Source organism: Medicago sativa, chromosome 2 (assembly GCF_051527215.1).
Source record: "Medicago sativa cultivar Bolivia chromosome 2, Bolivia_mono, whole genome shotgun sequence".
Lineage (NCBI taxonomy): Eukaryota > Viridiplantae > Streptophyta > Magnoliopsida > Fabales > Fabaceae > Medicago > Medicago sativa.
Genome location: NC_140750.1, coordinates 83,564,700 through 83,582,881, shown reverse-complemented (window position 1 = coordinate 83,582,881; position 18,182 = coordinate 83,564,700). Strand labels below are relative to the sequence as shown.

The 18,182-nt window shown below is 34.9% G+C and overlaps 2 long non-coding RNA genes and 2 pseudogenes across 2 annotated transcripts; 2 read left to right on the top strand and 2 right to left on the bottom strand.

The window, feature by feature from the left end:
* Positions 1-5,135: 5,135 nt before the first annotated feature.
* On the bottom strand, positions 5,136-8,352 carry LOC146951639 (uncharacterized; annotated as a pseudogene).
* A 2,582-nt stretch (positions 8,353-10,934) lies between these two features.
* On the top strand, positions 10,935-12,692 carry LOC146951638 (uncharacterized; annotated as a pseudogene).
* A 357-nt stretch (positions 12,693-13,049) lies between these two features.
* On the bottom strand, positions 13,050-16,823 carry LOC146951636 (uncharacterized). The gene is made up of 4 exons (XR_015027962.1): positions 16,504-16,823; positions 15,462-15,656; positions 14,131-14,245; positions 13,050-13,549 (listed from the first exon to the last, which is right to left on the bottom strand). It is a non-coding gene; the product is annotated as an uncharacterized LOC146951636 (long non-coding RNA).
* LOC146951637 (uncharacterized) lies at positions 13,507-14,436 on the top strand. The gene is made up of 3 exons (XR_015027961.1): positions 13,507-13,627; positions 13,767-13,804; positions 13,894-14,436. It is a non-coding gene; the product is annotated as an uncharacterized LOC146951637 (long non-coding RNA).
* Positions 16,824-18,182: the final 1,359 nt, after the last annotated feature.

Here is an 18,182-nt window from a genome sequence, read left to right as displayed (position 1 = left end):
CCCCAACTTGTTAGATGTAATCTAATGATTTAACAACTTAATATTAATGCAAGATAGTCTCACCCTCACCTTAGATTAATTCCTGAATCAGCAGCAGCGTTCTTCTTTCCTAAGGTCTTCTCATCTTCTCTTGACTTTTCTCTTCTCTTATCTTCTTTCTTGTTCTCCTCTTTTCCAAAAAGCGGTTTAAGGTAAACTCTTTCTAACCTAAGCTTCTCTATTTATAATACTAAAATATTCTTTCCAAATCTATTTAGGCCCAACAACTTATTATTCTTTCTATTCTAACCCCCAATTCCACTCACACTAATAATTCTCATATTCTAAATAATAGAATGATGCCACATAATAAAATACTAACACCTCATATAAATAATTAAATCACGTAAATAAATTCTAACTTGATAAAAAAAATTAAATAAAAGGAGGGCGTTACAATGGACACAAATTATATTGTAATGATGTTCACAAATTATATTGAATGGTTTTAAGTTATGGAAATGATGTTCATTGTACTTTTTATGTGTTTGATTATGTTTATGTTTATGTTGAGTTTAGGTTTATTGTGAATGTTTATGTTTAGTCTAGGTTTAATGTGTTTGATTATGTAACACCCTGTTTTCCCAACATAAAAATTTCTTAATAAAAATCAGAGTTTAACAACTTAAACGGAATGCTACACTTCTTAAAAATCATAAACGGAATAAATAATAATTTATCCTTCAAAATCCAACAATGTAATATCTAAAACTTTGCAAATTCTCACAAACTAATCCTAGAACATGTTAATTGCAAATTCAGAATTACAGATTTAATATTACCGAATGATAGTCTCACCCTTACCTTAGAATTATCAATTGGCAACCCTTCTCTTGGTTCTTCTCTCCTCTTGTTCTCTTCTCTCTAAACTTTGTTTTCTCCAAATCTTTGTTTTTTTTGCATCTTTCAACCTAATATCTTCTCTATTTATAATACTAACTTCTCTTCTTAAATCTAATTAGGTCCAATAACTCTCTTCTTTCTATTTCAGCCCCCAAATCTACTTATTCTAATAATTATATTTATCCATTAAATATATTTCTCCACTAAATATATACAATAGGGGCTACTAATAAATATATTTCTACATCAGATAACATATATATTTCCACACAAAATAACAAATATATTTCTACACCGAATAACATATATATTTCCACACAAAATAACAAATATATTTCTACAACAAATAACATATATATTATACTAGTAAATACCAGCGTATAACATAACAAAATATCACTCATCAAAATAAGTCGACTAAATTATAAAAAGACATCTAATCTCAATAAAATAATAAATAATAAAAGTATGGCGTTACAACTCTACCCCCCTTAAAAGAATTTCGTCCTCGAAATTCAAAGCACAAGAGAAAAATGAATTTAATTATTGCTTAAATATCTTAAACAATATATAACAAAATAGTAACTTCAAACATTACACAAAAACCACATTAAAGTTAGTCAGTCAAACATGACCACATAATAAAACATAACCATTAATTAGAAAACACAACGGCGGTATTCAACCGTCACACGACACAACGACTCCTCTACTTGGCCAGACGGACCGACCTGCTCTAATACCAATTGTAACACCCCGTTTTCCCAATATAAAAATTTCTTAATAAAAATCAGAGTTTAACAACTTAAACGGAATGCTACACTTCTTAAAAATCATAAATGGAATAAATAATAATTTATCCTTCAAAATCCAACAATGTAATATCTAAAACTTCGCAAATTCTCACAAACTAATCCTAGAACATGTGAATTGCAAATTCAGAATTACAGACTTAATATTACCGATTGATAGTCTCACCCTTACCTTAGAATTATCGATTGGCAGCCCTCCTCTTGTTCTCTTCTCTCCTCTTGTTCTCTTCTCTCTAAACTTTGTTTTCTCCAAATCCTTGTTTTTTTTTTTTGCATCTTTCAACCTAATATCTCCTCTATTTATAATACTAACTTCTCTTCTTAAATCTAATTAGGGCCAATAACTCTCTTCTTTCTATTTCAGCCCCCAAATCTGTAACACCCCGTTTTCCCAACATAAAAATTTCATCACAAATCAGAGTATTTTAAATCATAACAGAGTGTCACATACTTCTTGAAAAATCATAAAATGGATAATAATAATTATTTCTCAAATTCAACATCAAATTCTAAAACCATGCAGCGGAAAAATAATTCAGCATACTAAAGTCTTGGCACGCAGGCCTTATCAAAAATCTCATAAAATAATTCAATACTTAATCATAAAAAGGGTTCATAAAAGACACGTAAGGAATATATATGAAGGCAAGCTCCATCCCGTTACGTATCAGAGCACCTAGACACAAAGTGAGGAGTCCACTCACGAACACTTCTAGTCTTTATTACCTGCAAGTTACCCATACGAAGGGCAACATTTTCAAGCAGAATGGGTGAGATTTCACAGTCAATAAATTAAGCATGTAATTCATTAAAATGCATTTAGCAACATAAAACATTATTAACATATCAAACATTTATCATTTAACATATTATCATTTCATAATCAAATACCTTCGTCATATATCATCATCATTAAATATCATGTTCAACTTAACACTTGACTCGACAACACGACTCAACTTGACAATGCAACTCTTATCAACTTAACAACTTAACAACTTTAAACCATCGTGAAACTTCTTGATATGCAAATGCATGTGGTACCATTCAGCAACGTAAACGAGCGTAATTAAGCTCTCGACATGTGAGCACAAAGGCTACCGGGCCTAAAGCCCCCAACTTTAATGAGCACAAAGGCTGCCGGGCCTAAAGCCCCCAACTTTAATGAGTATGCAATGGACTCAATCTTACAACAACTTAGACAACAACGTGAACATCTTATACAACTCATAAATATGGACAACTTCTCAAATTTTGACGACTTAGACCGACTCATGCAACTTCAAGACATTAACCGTCAACAGAAGAAAACAGCAGCAAGATACCGCATACAATAATACTTGAATGCATTAACACCATCTAAGGAATGGATTACATCAGCATAAATATCATAAAACATCATAATATCACTCATGCATCATCACTACTAATCTCAGTCACCTGAACAGACTTCTGGCACTTCTGGAAGTACCCTAAACAACCCTCTTTCTTACTTCTAAGGTCAACTCACGCCTACACGTGCGAAAGGATCGCATCGGGACAATTTTGGGCAACTAACAACCTAACTCGCAGTGGCGAGTAACTTTGCTCGCAATGGCGAGCAAAGCGTGCACTCTGGGATTCCTAAGTCCTTGCTCGCAATGGCGAGCTATCCTTCTCGCAATGGCGAGCTTACTGGTCACTCGCAGTTGCGAGTTGTGTTGCTCGCAGTGGCGAGCTCTGGTTCCTAGCTCGCAGTTGCGAGTGTTCTTGCTCGCAGTTGCGAGCGATGAATGTCAGTACGGCCAGAAACCTAAAAATTACAACTTTTCACCTATCTTCATGATTCTTTCATCCAAATAGCACCTAATTATCATCTTAGGCAATATCTAAGGTCTGTACACTGATTTTGCATCAATCTAACATCTTTTCATGGTTTAATCATCAAATCGGTCTTAAACCTAATTCCCAATTCCCACCGAAACTCAACCTAATCATGCTAAATTCATTCTACAGAATTATATCCTTAATAATATTGAAAGTTAGTCCCACCCTTACCTGGTAATTGAAGAAAATCGACAGTGTAACAGCCCGATTTTCGCTAGATTTATTTTATTATTTATTTATGTGTGTTATATGTGCTCTTATGTGATTATTGCCTCTGTGGGTATTTTTGGTTGGGAATCATAAAATTCGGTATTAGAAGGGCATTTTCGTCATTTTGGACATAGGAGCATTTTGGTCATTTTGAGAGCAGGGGTAATTTTGTAATTTTGCCGGAAGTTATTTTTAGTGCTTAGTAAGAGTATTATTTTACCAAGTTACTAGAAGGTATAGTAATTATTTTATTTTACAGTTAAGTGACCGTTAGTGTCATATTTTACCGTTAAGTGAGTAGTAACATTTTTGAGGTTTAAATAGAAATGGGTTAGGCCCATTAAGGTTGTGAGATAAGCCCAATTAGGGGAGCCTATATAAACTAAATGTTAGAAGAGAAATAGGGTTTTCCTTCACAACATTTTTCATTTGAGAATAGAAGAGTTAGAGGCAAGAGGGAAGAACAAGTGCAAGGGTTAGAGGCAAGAGGGATTCATCATCTAGGAGCTAAATTGAAGCTTGGGTTAGAGAATCTGGGTGCTAGAGGTAAGAGGGTTAGAATTCAACCATAATTCATAACTTTTTCTTTCTTACCCATTCTTGTGAAATTGATGAATCGAATCTAATTGTTGTAAAATTCGTGCATGATTGTTGTTGTTATGTTTGTGAACATGATTTACATGATAATTGTATGTTAGTATGTGAATTAACATGTTTAAATGCATAGTTGTTGGTGCTTTGTGTTCTTGAGCAAGTTTGATGAGAATTGAAGTTGTAGTGTTGAATTGTGCATGAATTTATGTTCAAATGTTGTTGTTGTTATCTTGACATATGTTGTTGTTGGATTGATGCAATGGGTATCATTAAAATGGTGAATTGGTGATGATTATGTTGTTGTTGTTGAAGGTTGTGGAAATTGATGAATTGGTGAATTTTGATGAGATTAAGTTGAATTGTAGCGTCAATGATTTTTAATGAATGAAACAAGTTGATTATGATGAGTTATGGAATAATGATTTTCTGTTTTTGGTTGTTGTTTGGTAATGAGGAATGGTTTGGGAGAAATCGGGATTTTCATATGAGATTGAGCGTTAACCGTTTTGAAAAATGAGTGTGATGTGAGGTTATGGAAAGTGATTTTTGGGATGGTTGAAACTTGAATTTTTCTATACATTATGATAGAGCTAAGTGTTAGGAGAATATAGGCGAAAACGGAATTGAATTTGGGTTAACGGTCGAGATTTTACGAACGAAATGGCGAAACCGGAAAACTGGAACTGCACAGAACCGCAGCTCAGGACACTGGCTGCTGCCCATTTGCCCCTGGGCGCAGGAAGCCATGCCTGAGCGCAGCTTGGCAGACCCTCATGGGTGCCTGCCTTGTTGTGTTGTGCTGGGGTGCTTTGGGGCCAATTCCGGACTTCCAAAACCGATTCTTTCGATGTTTTCACTATTTTCTAGACTTTCTAAACCTATGGAAACATCAAAAGAATTGAGTTGAACTTGACTCCTTGGATTTAATCAAGCTTATTGTTGATTGTTCAAGGAATGTTCAAGAACGCTGATTTTCTGAAAACTTGTTTTCTCAAAAGAATGAAGTAGGGTTAAGTATGTATGATGTTTATATGACTTATAAAAATGGTTGTGAATGGTTTCCCCAAGTTTTAACTTGTTTTGTTTTGAAAATGGAATTCTTTTGTAAAAGTGATCAATTGAGACGAACTTCGGAATTTTTGTTAATTCTCCATATGTGGCCGATGAAATGTTTATGTAACCTCTACTGCACGTATATGTGACTTGTGAGGATACATGGCATAGGCGATTGAGCTCGTTTACTTGGTTTTGGCTTAGGTGCTCAATTAATTTCAATGTTGTGATTTTTTTTGAGACGAACTTGATTGAAAATGATCATTGAGGGCCAATTGCTTATGAATCCTTTATGGATTAGATTGATATGATTATGAGATGATGTATGAATGGTTGTTAGGTGATGAATATGATGTTTGTGATCATATGTTGTATTTGTTCCTCTATTTGGATTGTAAGGAATTATGTGGAAATGTGGCAACTATATGTTGATTTATGTGGAGATGATTGATGATGTGTATGTGTGACAACTATATGTTGATTGAATTGTGGATGTTGTTGGTGATTGTATATTTGTCAAGTGGTGGTGAATTGTTGTTGATGCATATATACTAATTGAATGGTGATGAACATGTTTATGTTATGTTATTTGTTGAACATGTTAAATGACGTTGATTGTTGGTGGTGAGTTTATACATGCTAGTTTTGATGTGATTAGCGATGAATGCGTGTATATACATATAGCCGTTGATTATAGCCGTTGATTATAGCCGTTGAATCGTGGTGAACATATGCATTGTGGATTGAGTCATATGTTCATGCATCATATGTCGTGTCGGATGTTATATCCATATTGCCATTGACCGGATACTTGTATCCATATTGCCGTTGATTATAGTCGTTGATAATGATGTTTTTGTTGCATCATAAGGTGACGACCTTGGAGGAGTTTGGTACCACATGCATCTAGAGAAGAGTCTAGAGCATCATATGCATTTGATTAATTGATGAGTCGTGTCATAATTGAATATGTGACTTGGTGAATTTGTGTGTTGGTGAAATTTGGTGAATGTTGTGAAATTTGGTGAATGTTGTGTCTTCTGCATATCTTCATCTTTTACTTTAATCTGATGATAACCCGATCTCAAATCAATCTTGCTGAACACACGTGCACCCAAAAGCTGGTCCATCAAATCATCAATTCTAGGAAGTGGATATCTATTCTTTATAGTTACTTTATTCAGTTGTCGATAATCAATGCACAACCTCATACTTCCATCTTTCTTCTTAACTAACAATACCGACGCTCCCCAAGGTGAAACACTCGGTCTTATGAACTTCTTATCTAGCAAATCTTCCAACTGTTTCTTCAACTCAATCAACTCAGAAGCTGACATACGGTAAGGTGTCATAGACACAGGCTTCGTTCCCATAACAAGATCAATATAAAATTCAACTTCTCTCTCCGGTGGTACATCAGGAATTTCATCAGGGAAAACTTCAGGAAAATCACACACCACTTGCAACTTATCAATCACTGCTTGATTCTGCAAAGATAAGGATGCCATCAAGGAAAACATCAAGATCCCATCACGTTCTAATTGCTTCAGCTGCTTAGTAGACAAAAATTCCGCTCCACTTTCCTCTTCAGCAGAAGAGAAACGCACCGACTTACTAAAACAATTAATGAGAACATGGTTGTACTCTAACCAGTTCATACCAAGAATTACATCCATTCCACTCAGAGGCAGACAAACAAAATCAATCTCAAAATCACGATCAAACATAGACAAAGGACATCGTAAACAAACAAGAGAAGTAGTCACCGAACCCTTAGCTGGAGTTTCGACAACCATTTCTCCACCCATATCAGACATAGCAAGACCCAACTTAGAAGCACAATCAAAAGCAACAAAACAATGTGTAGCACCAGTATCAATAATAGCAACTAAAGGAGTATCATTAATATAACAAGTACCTTTGATCAAGCGATCCTCACTATCAGTCTGAGTACCGGTCAAAGCAAAAACTTTCCCTCTAGTCTGAGTCTTCTTCGGATTCGTACATTGAGACCCAATATGACCCTCTTCCTTGCAGTTAAAACACACAATGTCCCCATGCTTACACTCTGCAAGTGTATGTCCTTTACTGCCACAACGAAAGCACCGTTTAATATCCTTAGTGCAAGCATTACTCTTATGGCCTTTCTCGCCACAAGTATAACAAACAATCTCAGCACCAACATCTTTCTTATTTGACCTTCTCTCATCATTAGCTCTTCCTTTTCCTTTGTCAGCAGGAGCACTGTAAGGCTTTGGGCGACTTTGCTGGCCCTTACCCTTCTTCTCACTCATAATCTTATAATGAGCTTTGCTGTCATCTTCATAGATTCTACATCTGCTCACCAAAGCAGAAAAGTCACGGATCTGTTGGTAACCAATGGCCGCTTAATATCAGCACGCAAACCATTCTCAAACTTGATATACTTAGAGAACTCAACATTGTTCCCAGTATAGTGTGGATAGAACTGAGCCAGCTCCACAAACTTTGCTACATACTCTGTCACCGACATGTTTCCTTGCTTAAGCTCAAGGAACTCGATTTCTTTTCTGCCGCGAACATCCTCAGGAAAATATCTATTCAGGAACTCCCTTTTAAACACAGCCCAAGTAATGACCGCATCATCTTGCTCTAGGGTAGGTTGGAGGCTCACCCACCAGTCATCAGCTTCCTCAGCGAGCATATGCGTACCAAAACGCACCTTCTGATCATCTATACATTGCATAACTCTGAAAACTCTTTCAACCTCTTTGAGCCATGTCTGTGCTCCATCAGGATCGTACCTTCCTTTGAAAGTGGGAGGATGGTTTCTCATAAAGGCCTCCAACATTCTCACGTCGGCATTAACACCAGCACCAACATTTTGTTGTTGTCCTATAGCTTGGGCCACAGCTTCCAACGCAGCAGCCACCGCAGTATCATTCCTTCCAGCCATTATAGTTCTCTTATAACAGATAAAATTAGCAGCCTCCAGGTCTCTTCTCTGCACAACATATAACAATTAGAATAACATAATAATGATATCCCAACTGCTGAAGACACAACTCGACTCTCAACTTGGCCGGACGGACCGACCTGCTCTGATACCAATTGTAACACCCCGTTTTTCCAACATAAAAATTTCATCAAAAATCAGAGTATTTTAAATCATAACAGAGTGTCACATACTTCTTGAAAAATCATAAAATGGATAATAATAATTATCTCTCAAATTCAACATCAAATTCTAAAACCATGCAGCGGAAAAATAATTCAGCATACTAAAGTCTTGGCAAGCAGGCCTTATCAAAAATCTCATAAAATAGTTCAATACTTAATCATAAAAAGGGTTCATAAAAGACACGTAAGGAATAGATATGAAAGCAAGCCCCATCCCGTTACGTATCAGAGCACCTAGACACAAAGTGAGGAGTCCACTTACGAACACTTCTAGTCTTTATTACCTGCAAGTTACCCATACGAAGGGCAACATTTTCAAGCAGAAGGGGTGAGATTTCACAGTCAATAAATTAAGCATGTAATTCATTAAAATACATTTAGCAACATAAAACATTATTAACATATCAAACATTTATCATTTAACATATTATCATTTCATAATCAAATACCTTCGTCATATATCATCATCATTAAATATCATGTTCAACTTAACACTTGACTCGACAACACGACTCAACTTGACAATGCAACTCTTATCAACTTAACAACTTAACAACTTTAAACCATCGTGAAACTTCTTGATATGCAAATGCATGTGGTACCATTCAGCAACGTAAACGAGCGTAATTAAGCTCTCGACATGTGAGCACAAAGGCTGCCGGGCCTAAAGCCCCCAACTTTAATGAGTATGCAATGGACTCAATCTTACAACAACTTAGACAACAACGTGAACATCTTATACAACTCATAATTATGGACAACTTCTCAAATTTTGACGACTTAGACCGACTCATGCAACTTCAAGACATTAACCGTCAAGAGCAGAAAACAGCAGCAAGATACATCATACAATAATACTTGAATGCATTAACACAATCTAAGGAATGGATTACATCAGCATAAATATCATAAAACATCATAATATCACTCATGCATCATCGCTACTAATCTCAGTCACATGAACAGACTTCTGGCACTTCTGGAAGTACCCTAAACAACCCTCTTTCTTACTTCTAAGGTCAACTCACGACTACACGTGCGAAAGGATCGCATCGGGACAATTTTGGGCAACTAACAGCCTAACTCGCAGTGGCGAGTAACTTTGCTCGCAATGGCGAGCAAAGCGTGCACTCTGGGATTCCTAAGTCCTTGCTCGCAATGGCGAGCTATCCTTCTCGCAATGGCGAGCTTACTGGTCACTCGCAGTTGCGAGTTGTGTTGCTCGCAGTGGCGAGCTCTGGTTCCTAGCTCGCAGTTTCGAGTGTTCTTGCTCGCAGTTGCGAGCGATGAATGTCAGTACGGCCAGAAACCTAAAAATTACAACTTTTCACCTATCTTCATGATTCTTTCATCCAAATAGCATCTAATTATCATCTTAGGCAATATTTAAGGTCTGTACACTAATTTTGCATCAATCTAACATCTTTTCATGGTTCAATCATCAAATCGGTCTTAAACCTAATTCCCAATTCTCACCGAAACTCAACCTAATCATGCTAAATTCATTCTACAGAATTATATCCTTAATAATATTGAATGTTAGTCCCACCCTTACCTGGTAATTGAAGAAAATCGACAGCCTCCTCTTGTTCTTCTCTCTTTCTGACTTTTTCTCCCTTTTCTCCAAAAACGTACGTTCTGCCTAAAAACTTTTCTCAACCTAACTCCTTCTATTTATAACCTCACTCTAATTTCTCTTTACACCTCTAAAAATGCTCTTTTCACATCACAGCCCAAATTCTAATATTTTTATTTTATTTTCATATCTTATTTTATTTAATAATAAAATAAGTCATAACAACAAAACAACTTCACAACATCATATACCCCACATAATTTATTTATAAATCATATAAACCACTCAACTTCATGAATCATAAAATTCACACATATCAATCATGAAAATCATTTAAATCATATATATAAATATATTTTCTAAATAATCAAATAATTAAGACGGGCGTTACAAAATCTACTTATTCTAATAATTATATTTCTCCACTAAATATATTTCTCCACTAAATATATTCTTCCACTAAATATATACAATAGAGGCTACTAATAAATATATTTCTACACCAGATAACATATATATTTCCACACAAAATAACAAATATATTTCTACACCGAATAACATATATATTTCCACACAAAATAACAAATATATTTCTACACCAAATAACATATATATTATACTAGTAAATACCAGCGTATAACATAGCAAAATATCACTCATCAAAATAAGTCGACTAAATTATAAAAAGACATCTAATCTCAATAAAATAATAAATAATAAAAGTAGGGCGTTACAGATTAGGTTATGGAAATGATGTAAATTTTTTAATTGTTTGTGTAGATATGTCTAAGCAGGACCCGATTGATCCATCTAAGATGATTGGTGGTAGGCGTGCTCAGACACAAAGCTACCGAAAGGAGAAGGATAGGAGAAACGCACATATCCCAAATAGGGGAAGAGGTCGGAGGGGGGATGGTTCAGGGACTTCTCAGGCTTCTGAGGCTGCACAGCCTGAAGAGTCGCAGGTGGTTGACCCAACCCAGGAGGTGGAGTACCTGAATTATCAGGATCAGGTACACCACGATGTGACTGATGGTGGATATGACCAGGATCATATACCAGAGCAGCATCATATACCAGACGATGATGACATTGCAGCAGCGGCTGCCCCAGCAGTGTAACCTTTGGAGCCTCCCTTTCCTGGAGGACCGGAAAATATATCTCTGCTGCACTCTTATGCCAAGCATGTGGCATTGCCGCTTTGGTATAATTCAGATAACGTAAGTGTTATTTTTAATTATCTTAAATTATCATATGCAACACAAATTAATGTTTAATTCTTTTCTTTATATTTTCTTTATTTCAACTTTTATTGTTTTCTTTATGTTTAATTATGATTTAAATTGTTTTTGTTATGTGTCTTTTTAAGTTTTACATGTGTTATGTCTTAAATTTAAAATACGTGCGGCAAATTAAATTTGTGATGTTTATGTTTGCATTTGTTAAGTTTTATTTTGTTTAGTTAAATGTTTACATTGTTTAAACTATGTTTATTTTTCTACTATTTCAGGTTCGTAAGGCGCGTGTTGTAAAACCGATGGCTAAGATTTTGAGTCTCGGACGTCCAAACGATAATCAAAGACTGTAAGAAGCTTATAAATGTGAACCTTAACTTTTCTTTTTTTGTTATATTTTTCGTGCGTAATAATTTATATATGTGTTTTGTTTGGTTTATGCAGACATGGTTTTTGGCGCGTTTTCCTAAGTTTTACAGTGTTGATCCCAACACCGACCATATTGAAAACAATCCAGTTGCGGCGAGGTGGAAGCCACATAAGGGTCATGGAGAGGGGGTGACATATCGCTCATTGCTTGATCGTATTCAGTTTGATGACGTATGCTGGAGGTCGTACGAAGAGCACAAGGAGATCCAGGGTTTTGAGGAGGTTTTCTGGTATTCAAACTGGATTATGTGCGGTGTTCGTAGGGTGTACTGTCACTTGCCCGAGAGGGTTTTGAGGTAGTACGGATATGTCCAGAGCGTCCCTAGACCTCCGACGGATGTTGTAGAGCTGCCACCGCCTCAGATTGTGCAGGCATTCATTGACTTCAACACTTGCACGCTTAAGGAGCCTGATTGGGGTGGGCCGGCACAAGAGCAGACATGACGTATGAAGGAGGGCTATGTGTTATGGTACACTAAGGTGTCTCACCCTCAGATTTTGCCACCTCTTCTAGGAGATCTTCCGAGGCCAGCAAATGAGGAGCGGATCATTGTAAAGCAGTGGGAGCGGTACGAGGCGAGAAGCTCGCTTGATACCTATGACATGGTTACTGGCGTTGTTGCCTATGCTGATGAGTATTTGGGTCAGGAGGTGATGAGCATGACCCCTCAGCAATTGTATGCGGCCTTGCAAACCGTTAGGGAGCAGACCGCGTCGATCATGACCAGGAGGAGAGGCCAGAGGCCGAGGAGGAGGCACCAGCAGCATCAGCAGGACCAGGACCAGTAGTAGGATTAGGACTTGTTTTTTACTTTTCGGATTTTGATGACATTATGTTTGTATTTTGATGACATTATGTTGTTTGTATTTTGATGACATTGGTTCATTAGTTTGTTCGTTTAATCAATGCTTGATTGAGCCAATTTTCTTTTGCCATTTGAACACATTATGTGCCACTTAAGTTGTGATATTTGTGATGATATTATGTTTGTGTTTTTAACACGTTACAGGATCAGAAGCAGAAGCTTCTGCCTCTGCAATAGCATCAGGACGCATCGGCAGTTAATCATCGAGGGACATTTAAGTCTTTTACTCGTGTTTCTAAGCCTAACACAATTTTCCTTTAAAAAAATAGAAAGATAAAGTTGCTCAAAAAAAAATACAAAGATAAATACAACTAATCAATAACTCTTACAAAAGAGAATAGTCTCTCTCTTTACTGTTGAAATGCAATTTTGGAATGCAATTTTCTCAGAGTTTTGATTTATTTTTAGTGTGTTCACATCTTTGTCAAAGTTTGCGGCTCCCTCACATGGTAAAAGCAAAAAAAAAACAATAAAGCCTAAAAATGTGGATGTGCACATGTGCATAGGTTGCTTCTCAACAAATAAAAACACTTTCCAGCTGGACTGGACATATTCTTTCTCTCCAAGGATCTTTCTCTCTCTCACGCTCCAAGTCCTTTCTTGCTCTCCAAGGCCCTTTCTCTTTAAGTAGTATTTAAAGAGCCTTGCCTTGCCTTGCCATCACATTCCCTCATCTCTGCCTTGCCTTCCCATTTCATCTAACTTATCTCATTGGTATGCATTATTTTTTATTCTTCTTTACAATGTAAGTACAAGTACATGAACATCTTTATGTCATTCTCCATCATGCAACTTTTTGCCTCTTCTTTGTCTCCCATCCATAGGTTTCCACAGCCAACTCAAGGAATTCTTGAAGGAGGAACCAAGCTAGCAGCAACAAGGCAAGTCAAAAGAACCAAGTTAGTGTGGGGAAGAAAAATTGAATTTTAGTTCACAAAACTCATGGTGAGATTGTTTACTACTGCCAACTGCATATTTAACATCTTCATTTTAATTATATTCATAGGTATTCATCAAATTACAGGGATACATCTTTTCATGGTGCTCATTAATAAATTTCTATTATGCTATTCATTTTTTTCAGTTGGAAGCCCTTAATATGAAAGCAAAGACATGTTTAAGGTATAATAACTCTTGACTCCTTTTTCTTGGACATATATTGTTAACTCTCTTAATGATAGTTTTCTCATTTCTCTCTTTTTTTTCTACAGGTTTCCTCCCCCCCACATAACCAAATCTCGCCCAAGAGTCTACCATATTTTCTACATTGACAGTGACAAAAACCAGTTGCTAGATAAAAATAATAAACTTTCTCCAAATTGATAACAACTTAGAGTTAATAATAAAGTGATTGAATGAGAAAGATCTAAGGTCAACACTTTGTTTATATAAACAAGAGATTCGTTAGAACAAGTTGTACACAATTGTTTTCATTTATTTTTACTTACAGTGATAATGTGTATTTGGATAGCAGCAAGCAAGCATGTAAACAAGTCCTCATCCCACAATATCTCAAAGTGTTTGTAAAGAGCCAAGCAAGCATGTCCACAAGAACATGATCACCTGCATATTTGTGTAGATTAAGAAAGTAGCAATAAGATATAATCTTCATATTTTTACTTACACTAATATGTATATTTCTATATTTTGGAGAGTATCTTCATATTTTTTACATTTAGACTTCACCATCGTACTTGAAACTTACCTAAGGCACTTGATACTTTTTACACTAATCAATTTGCTCCCTATTTTAAGTGCTTGGGTACCAATTATAAATAATACTTTTTGAGCCTCTAAATTTAGCATTCAAAACTAACAAATAATAAATACAAGGTTGATTTCTCATAAGCACTTGAGTTTGTTTGGATGCAACTTAGTTATAATACAAAGCTACAAACACCCAAAGCGCAAGCCAAGCAAAAATAAGAACAAAGTAGGATAGCAGGCTTGCCATTACAAAAAAAAAAAAAAAAAAAACGCATTTAAGGGAAAATAATAGATAACCTCTCAAAGAAAGAACCGTATGACTGGTATAGGGAGTATACTATGTACAACTTGCATACTATTCAATAGTTGCTGCAAGTTGATTATTTTCAAATTTAAAAGTGGAAATGACAGGTTGATTATTCTCAATATATGCTGCACATGCAGAATATTGTGAGGATAGTGCAGTACCTTTAGCCTATAACCCTCTTAACACAACAGCATCACATGAAATAAAATAAACAATAAATCAATCCAAAAATCAAATCAAGCCATAAATCAATTCAACTCATAGACATAGATAAACTATAAGATGAAATTCAAATGCAATGCCTTCGTAGTCATGTAGGAAGCCAGTAACAACCCAAATTTTGACAACATTACCTTTTCTGATTAATAATAATGATTTCACATTTTTTCCTTTCTATTATATATTGTAGTGTTGCATAACCCAATCATACTCATAGATTGATTAAGGCACTGACTGGTTTAGATGGAAAGACCTGATTTATTGTAGTCTATTCTCATACATGATTGTTCGTTGCTAAAAAAATCTGCATAATGCATCCTAATTTTGCAAAAAAAAAAATTCAGCTCATGGGCTTTAAATTTAATTAGTTTCTCTTTGAGATGCTAAACTATCATAAACAAACTTCATTCAAATTATACAGAAAGCAATGCTTCTTGTGACAAAAATTTATATGCAAAACGAATTTAAATCACTAAGACTTGACTGTCAAACACTTGCCCAGCAGACAAATTTTTTAGTAATACTTTGAGAATGGATGAAATTTACCACATGGTTGAAACTGGCCTCGACAAATTTTTAAACTGATCACCGACCCATTCTTTCATCAGTTGATCCACACTATCTCGGCTGCACGAGAAGAAGAATATACTCTAGGAGCACAAATCATCTTTATAATCATGAAATAAGTTTGCATCCCTCACAATGATTTTCCTTTCAACAAGCTTTGAAAAGGCTCTATTCCTGAATGAAATTTTATCAACAAAACAAATACAAGATTAAACTTGAATTCATCACAAGGCAATTTGGTTAAGTATAAATTTCAACACTGATTACATAACTGAACAATTGAATCAAGCATAAGTGCATAACCAATAACCAACTACGTTTGCACACACAAAAATTGATGAGAAATATGATGTGCACAGTGATTAACGGACAAATTTCTAGCTATCATTATTTTCATTCTACAGATTTATTAAAACAAAAAACACTCGATTGAACTTTGATAAGCTTGACTCACTATTTCTTTCCATTTGTATTTGTATTATGCAAACCTGCTAAAAGTTTCACAAAAACAATTAAGATGGCAAGATTTGTAAATATTTTTAGCTCAAAATAATTGAAAATAACACAACATACCATCAATTCTCTGAATTTACAGGTTCTGCAAGATTATGTTTTTTCAAATATCAATATACATCTAACACCATGAATACGATGTTTCTAGATGCCAAATATTTCTGGAGGCATGCCACCAGTATTATCGATCATATGATAATATCAATTTGAAAAGTAGTAATAAATACATTAGTTTCCACAAGTGAGGGATCAAAACAATTTTTTCCACCACCTAAAGTGGGTACTGGGTACCATATCAATTTAACAGACACATCAAATAACATCAGTTGGTATTCAAATCTAACACAACCAAAAAGAATAGAAACTTAACATAGCAGAAAGGTAAAGTATTTAATTTCGAAAAATGAAGAAAAAATATGAAACGCAAGATTTTGCAAAAGGATAATATAAATAAAGCAAAAATAAGACATGCAGAACTGTCTATTGAAATAAAAATGAAAAAAAATACCCATTTTAGTGAGATTCTTCCATCGAGTTTTGTTAAGGAGAAGTAGAGAATAAAAGACACGAAACTCGATTGATGAAACGACCTCAGGTTGCTCAGAAAACTCCTTCAAAAGAGATACCCATTTTTTAGATATTCTCTTTTTGTGATTCTATCCCGATAAAATGATAGAGAAGGTTGAGGAGATGAAGAAAACATGGTTTGTTTGGCAAAACAAGGCCGATTTCGGGGTGTTTCAGGGGAGAAAAGGTGGCGGCGACGACAGTAAGGGTTTGATGAGGAAGATGGAGAAAACGTGGTTTGTTTGTTTTAGGGTTTGAAATGAGAAGAATCAGAAATGAGAGTGGGAGAAGAGGGTCGGACCGGGTTTGATGAAGAAGGTTGGGCCTGGCCCACTTCTGATTACTTTCATAGGACGGTGTATGCCAATAACGGTGGTGTAAATAGCAATATGTTCAAATTTTCATTTTAAACTTATTTACTAAAACAATCTCAAACCTAGAATTTATGAGTTTGCTATAGTTTTTTTAATAAAAAAAATCAATTTTTTAAAAAAATAATCACTTTTAGGAGTTTTGTATCTGTTTTTTACAGCTTTTTAAAAAAATTAAAATCTAAAAAAAATCTAAAAACAGCTTTAAATGAGAAGCCGTTAAGAGCAGCTTCTCAAAAAATAGATTTTTTTCCCTTCACAAAAAATAGATTTTTTTTAGAGAAGAGAGAAAGTATGGTTTAAAATATTGAACTAATTTCGTAACAAAAAAATCCCTTTTATATAGTTGTTTCCAAACAAACAAAATTATTTGTTTAAAAAAAATGACTTATGTCAAAATCACTTTTATTTTAATCCTTAACAAATGGGCCTTATATCATTTAATTTTCAAAGTATCCTCATCTTCAAATATTTCTTGAAAAACTTATTCGAAATATTTTTTTTTGTTGGATAAATTATTTTCAAATATTCCTTCAATTTTTCTTATCAAATTTCAAAGAATAAAAATAATCGAATACTAATTACTATTTTTGAAATTCAATGTCTACTTTATTCGGTTCGATGCCCAGTCAAGATTTAATTATACTAATTAACAATTAATAATCTTAATAAGATGGACTAACAAGTTTCTTTTTCTTAGGTTTAGTTTGTGATCCTGTGTAGTGGTGGTATCATAGTAGAAAACTTAAAATTAATTTTAATAACTTGAAATGGATCAAGGATAATATGAGGAATGTCGTAAAATGTAATTGTTATCCCAAAAGAATCGGTACAAAAAATTATCCAAGAACTTTATAACTTTCTTAGTTTTAGTTTTTGTTCATGTGTCGTGGTGAGGTCGCGTGGTCTGTAGCCATCGGTAATTCCACCCATGCGTTGCATATATTAATATTAATGCAGTACTTTTTTTAAGTGCTCTGTACAATTTTTTTTATGTTTTGGATTTCGTTTTAGGAATTGAAGGTGAAGGTGATTTGTTTATATTTCTTGCATTGTGATGATATTTGTTCATGTGTCGCGGTTATGTCGTGTAGTATGTGGCCAACGGTGATTCCACCCAAGTGTCACATATATTAATGTAGTATTTTCATAGTTTTACCATTGTAATCTTTTATGAATTTGTTGCTGGTCGTAACCTTTAATTTGGTCATCATGATCAAATTGGTCCGTAAGTGTATTCATTGTTTAT